Raw genomic sequence first — 7,060 nt, 5'->3', positions numbered from 1 at the left:
AGGAGGATGTCTATATGTTTTTCTTTGGGTTCACCTTCTTATTTATCTTCTTTAAGATCATGAATTATAGGCTCATTGTCCTTTATTTATGGCTAGAAACCAAATATGAGTGAGTGAGTGAGTGCATCCCATGTTCCTTTCTTTGGGTCTGGCTTACCTCACTCAGGATAGTGTTTTCTATTTCTGTCCATTTGCATGCAAAATTCAAGAAGTCATTGTTTTTTACTGCTGAGTAGTACTCTAATATGTATATATTCCATACTTTCTTCATCCATTCATCCATTTAAAAACAACTAGGTTGTTTCCAGGTTCTGGCTATTACAAACAATGCTGCTATAAACATAGTTGAGCATATACTTTTGTTGTATGATAGGGCATCTCTTGGGTATATTTCCAAGAGTGATATTGCTGGGTCCAGGGGTAGGTGGATCCCAAATTTCCTGAGAAACCACCACACTGCTTTCCAAAGTGGTTGCAGTAGTTTGCATTCCCACCAGCAATGCATGAGTGTACCCCTTTCTTCACAACCTCTCCAGCAAAGGCTGTCACTGGTGTTTTTGATTTTAGCCATTCTGATAAGTGTAAGATGGTATCCTAGAGTTCATGTAAAGAAAAATGAAAATTCACAAAACTTAGAAAAAAATTTTATATCCATTATTTAATAAAGGTTGGATGCTACGAATAGTCAACAGAAACAATAATGTGATCTGGGGATTTAAGAAAAGTTCATAAGGAAAACTAAAATTAGAGAATAAAACTATATTTGGGGACCTTAGAACATAGGAAAAATGATATTGCATTGACAAAATTTCAGTTACCCACAGGAACTACTTTATGAGGGGAAGTTAATGAATTTGCCACTGTTAATAGAAAAATAACAAACAAGTCATTTGTCTTTGGCATGCATGAATAGACACATGAAAATACAGGTATGGAAATCCCCCTCCTAACCAACCATCTTTATGGCTTTCCTTCATAATTAGTTAAGCCTTTGCTTCATGCAGGTCTCCACATACTACCTTCTACAAGAAGTCCTCCATGTTAAGGCGTTAATATACTTGGATCATCTCCCTGTACATATATGAGCTTTTGATGGCTGGGAGAATTTACCAGAGAACATCAAATGTTTCATGGTAGTCTTTTTTTTTTTCTTTAAAAATTAGTTCCTTTTATTTAATCAGATTAATATGATCTGATATCTTTAAACAATTCTCATGTTTTTCTGTTTTATTATTGTTTTTCTTTCTCCTCAGCTTTTTTGCCCCTTCTTTTAGTATTATAGTAACAAAGTTATAGACCCTATTTTTTTTCCTTTTTTTTTCTTTCTATACCTAAAGCTCTTTAATAAACGGAAACATGCTCTGATCAAAGAAATTTATGTAACATTTTTCAAACACCCAGAGCTTACTAAAAGAATTTGTAGTGGTGAGTATAGTGAAGTTGTTTGTGGACATGAGAAAGCACAGTACCATCAAAACAGAATTAAGAGTATGTTTTGAGACAAGATCATCCAATAGCCCAATTTGCATTTAACTTCAGGCTGCTAAGTGTTGGAAGTAGACACATGTACCAATACAATCAGTGAGATTTGCTCTAATAGAAGTTATTCTTAAAAGTAAATGAGGTGAATAAGGTCATTTCAGGGCATATGCAAAGAACACATAGCAAGCAAAAATTCAGATTAGACCTATTTTGAAAGACAGTAAAATGCTCAAAAGTACATAATGTACCCCCTTCATTTTCCTGATTAGTTTTAGAAGCCCCATTTATCTGCTTCATACAAAATCTTAGCCATTTGAAGGATTAAGATCTGTTTGAGATACTATATACTTAGCATAACATTTAATCATAAACAAAGACTATTAAGGAAAATCAACAAATAGTAGTGTCTGTTATAAATCAACAGGACAAGTGTTACATGTACTCATCTGATGTTATTTGTACATACAATGGAGGATTGTCATAGATTATCTGTCTAATATGTGTAATTTAAAAATCAGTATTGTGTATGTCTATTTTTACAACAAAAATGGGGAAATAAATCACACAAAATTTCTGTTTCATGGGCACACACAGAATTAAAAACACTTTATTCAGCATTAGGTTGGAAAAGATTGACCAATAATTACGTACATGTGAACTGAAGGCCAAGAAATGTACTAGGTTTTTCATCTTAGTGCTTCAAAAATTGAGATTGTGTATCCAGAGATATGTAGTAAGTAGTCCTGATAGTTTTTTGATAGACTAAATGAGTTTACTTCAGAATGATATATTGAGATAATTTGTTTTAAAATACCTTTAATCGAGTTATAGATTGATTTTTTGTTATGGCTGCCTTTTTTAATTTTAAAAATTATCTGTTTTATTTTTGAGATTATAATTATATCATTGCTCCTCCCCCCCTTTTTAATTTTTTTTTTCTATTGAGAAAGGGAAAAAAATTTTCTGCCTCCTCCCAGCCTCCCATTTCCTTCCCCCTCCTCCCACCCTTCTCCCCCTCCCTCCACTCCTTTCCCCTCCCCCACTCCTCTCCCCCTCCCTCTCCAGTCCAAAGAGCAGTCAGGGTTCCCTGCCCTGTGGAAAGTCTTAGGTCCTCCCCCCTCCGTCCATGTCTAGGAAGGTGAACATCCAAACTGGCTAGGCTCCCACCAAGCCAGAACATGAAGTAGGATCAAAACCCCGTGCCATTGTCCTTGGCTTCTCATCAGCCCTCATTGTTCGCCATTATCAGAGAGTCCGGTTTTATCCCATGCTTTTTCAGTCACAGTCCAGCTGGCCTTGGTGAGCTCCCAATAGATCAGCCCCACTGTCTCTGTGGGTGGGTGCACCCCTTGTGGTCCTGACTTCTTTGCTCTTTTTCTCCCTCCTTCTGCTCCTCATTGGGACATTGGGAGCTCAGTCCAGTTCTCCAGTGTGGGTCTCTGTCTCTATCTCCATCCATCTCCAGATGAAGGTTCTATGGCTGCCTTTTGTACCAAAATATTTTTTCAAAAATATTTAGGGTACAGTATTTTATCCATAAAATTTCAGAAACCTTATCTTTGCTGTCAGATTATATTTTTTTAAGTTTAGACTTAATTATAAAATTTACACTAGGTAACAACAGCTTAAAAGCATAATGAACAAGGACAAGAAAAAGTGCCATCTCTGAAATAATCAGTAACTGTGTAGCTGTAGATTAGAAATCCCTCAGTATTTCAGTTGGATCTCTCAAATCCCGAGGCTAATTCCCCACACCATTGAACAGGAAAGAAACCCATAATTCTCTCAGTATAAACATAATCTAAGTCCCACAAGGTAAACTTGTTTCTTGTCCTGAAGGAGATGAATTCTTCATGGATTTATTAAAAATCCATGATTCCTTTGAAGGCTTAAAGAGTTCACATATAAATAACACAAAATGTGGAGATAATTTAGTTTCTCTGTCAAACCTCTGAAGGGATTTCTTCTCCAAGGAATCAAAGTCAGACTCAAAAACTTCCAAATTAAGATTCAAATGATGTGGAAACTGCATCATTTTCCACTTATTAATTCCATTTATATTTCTTTTAGCTTAATTTTATGATTTTCAAAATTGCTTAGAGGAAGGATTTTGAATACATTTCCCATAAATAAATGATAGCTATTTGAGACAGTGTGTACCAAAGTCTATTTGATTGTATCCTTGTACATTTTATATTTAAAAATATCCAAAAATCACTTTCTTAACTCCCTTGCCCACTGAAAGGGACATCAACTGTGTACTTTAGTAAAATCCTAGGATGTCAAGAAATTCTTCCCATCTTCAAGAGTATTTTTATGGTGGGAGGGATTTCAAGGTTTGTTTATAAAATTGTAAGTCTGGTACGTTCTTTGTCAACATATCAAAGAGAGCAAAAGGCTCACATTATAAGAGACTAATAACAACTTAATATTTTTTTAGGAAGCACAGTTGCTTTGCTACAAAACTTTGAACCATAAATGATATAATAAAATCATTCAGAAATGAAATGACTGACAAGTTTAGCCATCCTAATGAAATGCAGCTGGACTTGGGGTTTAGGATCTTCAGAGTACTGACCACTGTATAAATTTCTATTCTTTCTTCCCTTCCTGTGTCGTCACTTGTTCTGGTTGCTGTTTCACATATAAAGCTAGTACTATTTCACTTTTAAGAAAGTATCCAATATGTCATTTGATACATAGAAAATTCTGTAATTATTGGTTTTCTTTGAATCTGACTTATTTGTGCCTTATACACTGGATATTTAGAAAACAAATATGAATCTGTGTTTCATATTAAAATTGATGAAATTGTAATTAGTATTTACTGAGAAACAAAAGTCAACCATTCTATACTTGTTACATTGGCTATTTAAAACTATGTTCTACATTTTAAAAATGTTATTTAACATTTTCTTCTTTCTATTGTTATTGACTAAGAAATTGAGACTTCACTTTAAACTTTAGACTGAGTGTATGTCAAAGACAACTGCTGCCCTAATGTACCAGAATCTTATCACAGATGTATAGGAGGTATAACAGAATGGAGGTTTACATCTATTCTGCAAATCTTGTGAATTGTAAATATTAGGCCTGAAGCATATATTCATAACTTCAATGTTTGTGGAAATGCTGAGGAGATTATGATAGGAAGCATTTTATTAAGGCTCTATGCCTGACAAATCTTTATTCATGTACAAAAGCATTATTCCACAGGGAAATTTTATATCTTTTTATCTTAGAGATACAATAGAAATTCATTATTAGTTTTTTAGAAAAGCACTGGGAGCCCTAGGCTGTGTGTGTGTGTGTGTGTGTGTGTGTGTGTGTGAGAGAGAGAGAGAGAGAGAGAGAGAGAGAGAGAGAGAATTTAATGTTTTATTTTCAAGGTTAAATACAACCTTAAATTTACATGTGATATGTACATTTTGTAGTTATACAAAATGTATTTAATAATGATACTATTTATGAGCTAGAATCGTTTTTAAGAAAGAATGTCATGCAACATCATAAAAATATAAAAGTTTATAGATATGCAATAACTTAGGAAAGCTAAGTATCATATTGTGAACATTGTTCAGAATGAATTTGTGTTGAAATGAGTTATTAGCATTTAAGTAGTCTTAAATTTGGCCATAGATACAATCTTAAGCCACAGATACTCTCTCTAACTCCATTCCTCTTCTACTTCCTTTGAGGCATATTTGATTCAAATCAGGCCTTTAAATTTCCCACCATTCTCTCCAGTTGCTGAATATTGAAACTCTGTGTTGATAAAGGCACTAATCTCAGCTAGTGTTTTCTTCTTAACTTGATGTGAGTTTCACATCTACAGTGACCATCTCCAGTTCTCCCCTAGATGCAGAGATTCTGCAAGACATCTCTGGCACTGCTATCCACAGGTCTCTGATTTGATGCAGGAAGCAAATCTGTAGGTACTGAAAAAGTATTAGAGATATTTCCCTTTTATCTTGAATAATCTGTCTTTCTGGCTCTGATTTTTTCTGTATCCAAGTTTGTGAATTTTTAAATGTCTTTTGTGTGCCAAGGTAACTCCTCCTAGAGGAAAGAGGGAAACAGGGTAGCTAACAAAACCTACTTATCTCAGGAAACTCACAAAAAAGTGAAAAGACTTCCAAGGTTCTACTTGAGATTTTATAAACAGAAATTTATTTATGGGCAGGGGAGACATTTCAGGGGAGCTAGTCAGGAAAATTCAGCGAAAAAGTTTTTGTGAGTTGTGAGTCGTGAGTCATTCCTCCTTCTGGAGTGGAACTTTCAATAAAGTTGCTGCCTTGAATGACCATGCTCTTTAAAATGCATGTTTCAGTAGAAGTAACCTACTCTTTCATCAAACTCATCCTCATGAATAGAATGAAGTGTCTGATCTGTTGTTAAATCAATGTCTTAGAAGAATAAACTCTTTTTTTCCCCACATTTTTTTAAGGAACATCATACAACAATCTTTTCTCTAATGCCATAAACTCAAATGCTGCCTTCTCTGCAGCCATTTACTTCTCAGCCTATTCAACATGTTAGCACATGCAATAGAAACCACACAGAAAACTGGTTTTACACTTTGTTCCTTAGGAAGCATTTGTTATTTGTTTTTCATTCTCTTCTTGGTGTTCTTTACCTATTTAAGCAATAATTTATCAGAGTTAGTTATTTATTCAGCTTCTGTATATGTAGGTCTAGCTAGTCTAATCTTATCTGTCCATAACAAGAACTAGAATACTGAAAAACGTACACAATAACATCACCAACAGTGAACATTAAAATAACAAGAACTAGAAATTGTGGTCATTAATATCCTTTAATATAAATGGACTCAACTCACTTATAAAGAGACATGGGCAAACAGATTAGATATGAAAACAGAATCCAACTTTCTTCTGCATTCAAGAAACACACATCACTGAACAAGCTACCTAAGCCAGAGTGGGCCTAAGGCAGCAAGCTCCCCTGGAGTGGGAGCAGACCCACTTCAGGATATTGCTGGATAAGGTTTGAGCCAGCGACCTAAGCCAGAACAGATCTAAGACAGGGAACTCCACAAGAATAGGTACAGGGGAGAAACTGTTGAGTGAGTGAACCAGAACTGAGGGTCTGGACATGAATCTGGGACCTTCAAGGGATAGTCCTAAGCCAGGACACCTGTGGGTCTGGATGTGAGCCTAGAACTTATGAGGAACTAGGCCTGAGTCAGGTCCCCTGTGGGTCTGAACCTGAATCTGGGACCTCCAAGGGAGGAGGCAGGAACCAGAGATCACTGCAGGTCCAGGCGTGAGTCTGGAACTTCAGAGGGAGTAGGCTTGAGCCAGGACCTCTGTTCCAGGCATTGGTCTGGTACATCAAAGGGAATAGGCAGGAACCAGAAACCTCTGTGGGTCTGAGCTTGAGTCTGGGACCTCTCAGGGAGAAAGCTTGAGCTAGATCCTCTGTGTGTCTGAGCATACCTGAGCCTGGGAACTTCGAGGGAGTAGACCAGAGCCAGAGATATTTGGAGAACTAACTCCAAGCCAGGGACCTCTGCAGGAGCATACCAGGTCAGAATTTACAGAAACAGGTCATATAT

The sequence above is a fragment of the Alexandromys fortis genome, unplaced genomic scaffold, assembly GCF_014885135.2.
Source record: "Alexandromys fortis isolate MF-2015 unplaced genomic scaffold, M_Fortis_MF-2015_v1.1 scaffold_335, whole genome shotgun sequence".
Classification (NCBI taxonomy): Eukaryota; Metazoa; Chordata; class Mammalia; order Rodentia; family Cricetidae; genus Alexandromys; species Alexandromys fortis.
Note: the sequence above shows the minus strand (reverse complement) of the source record.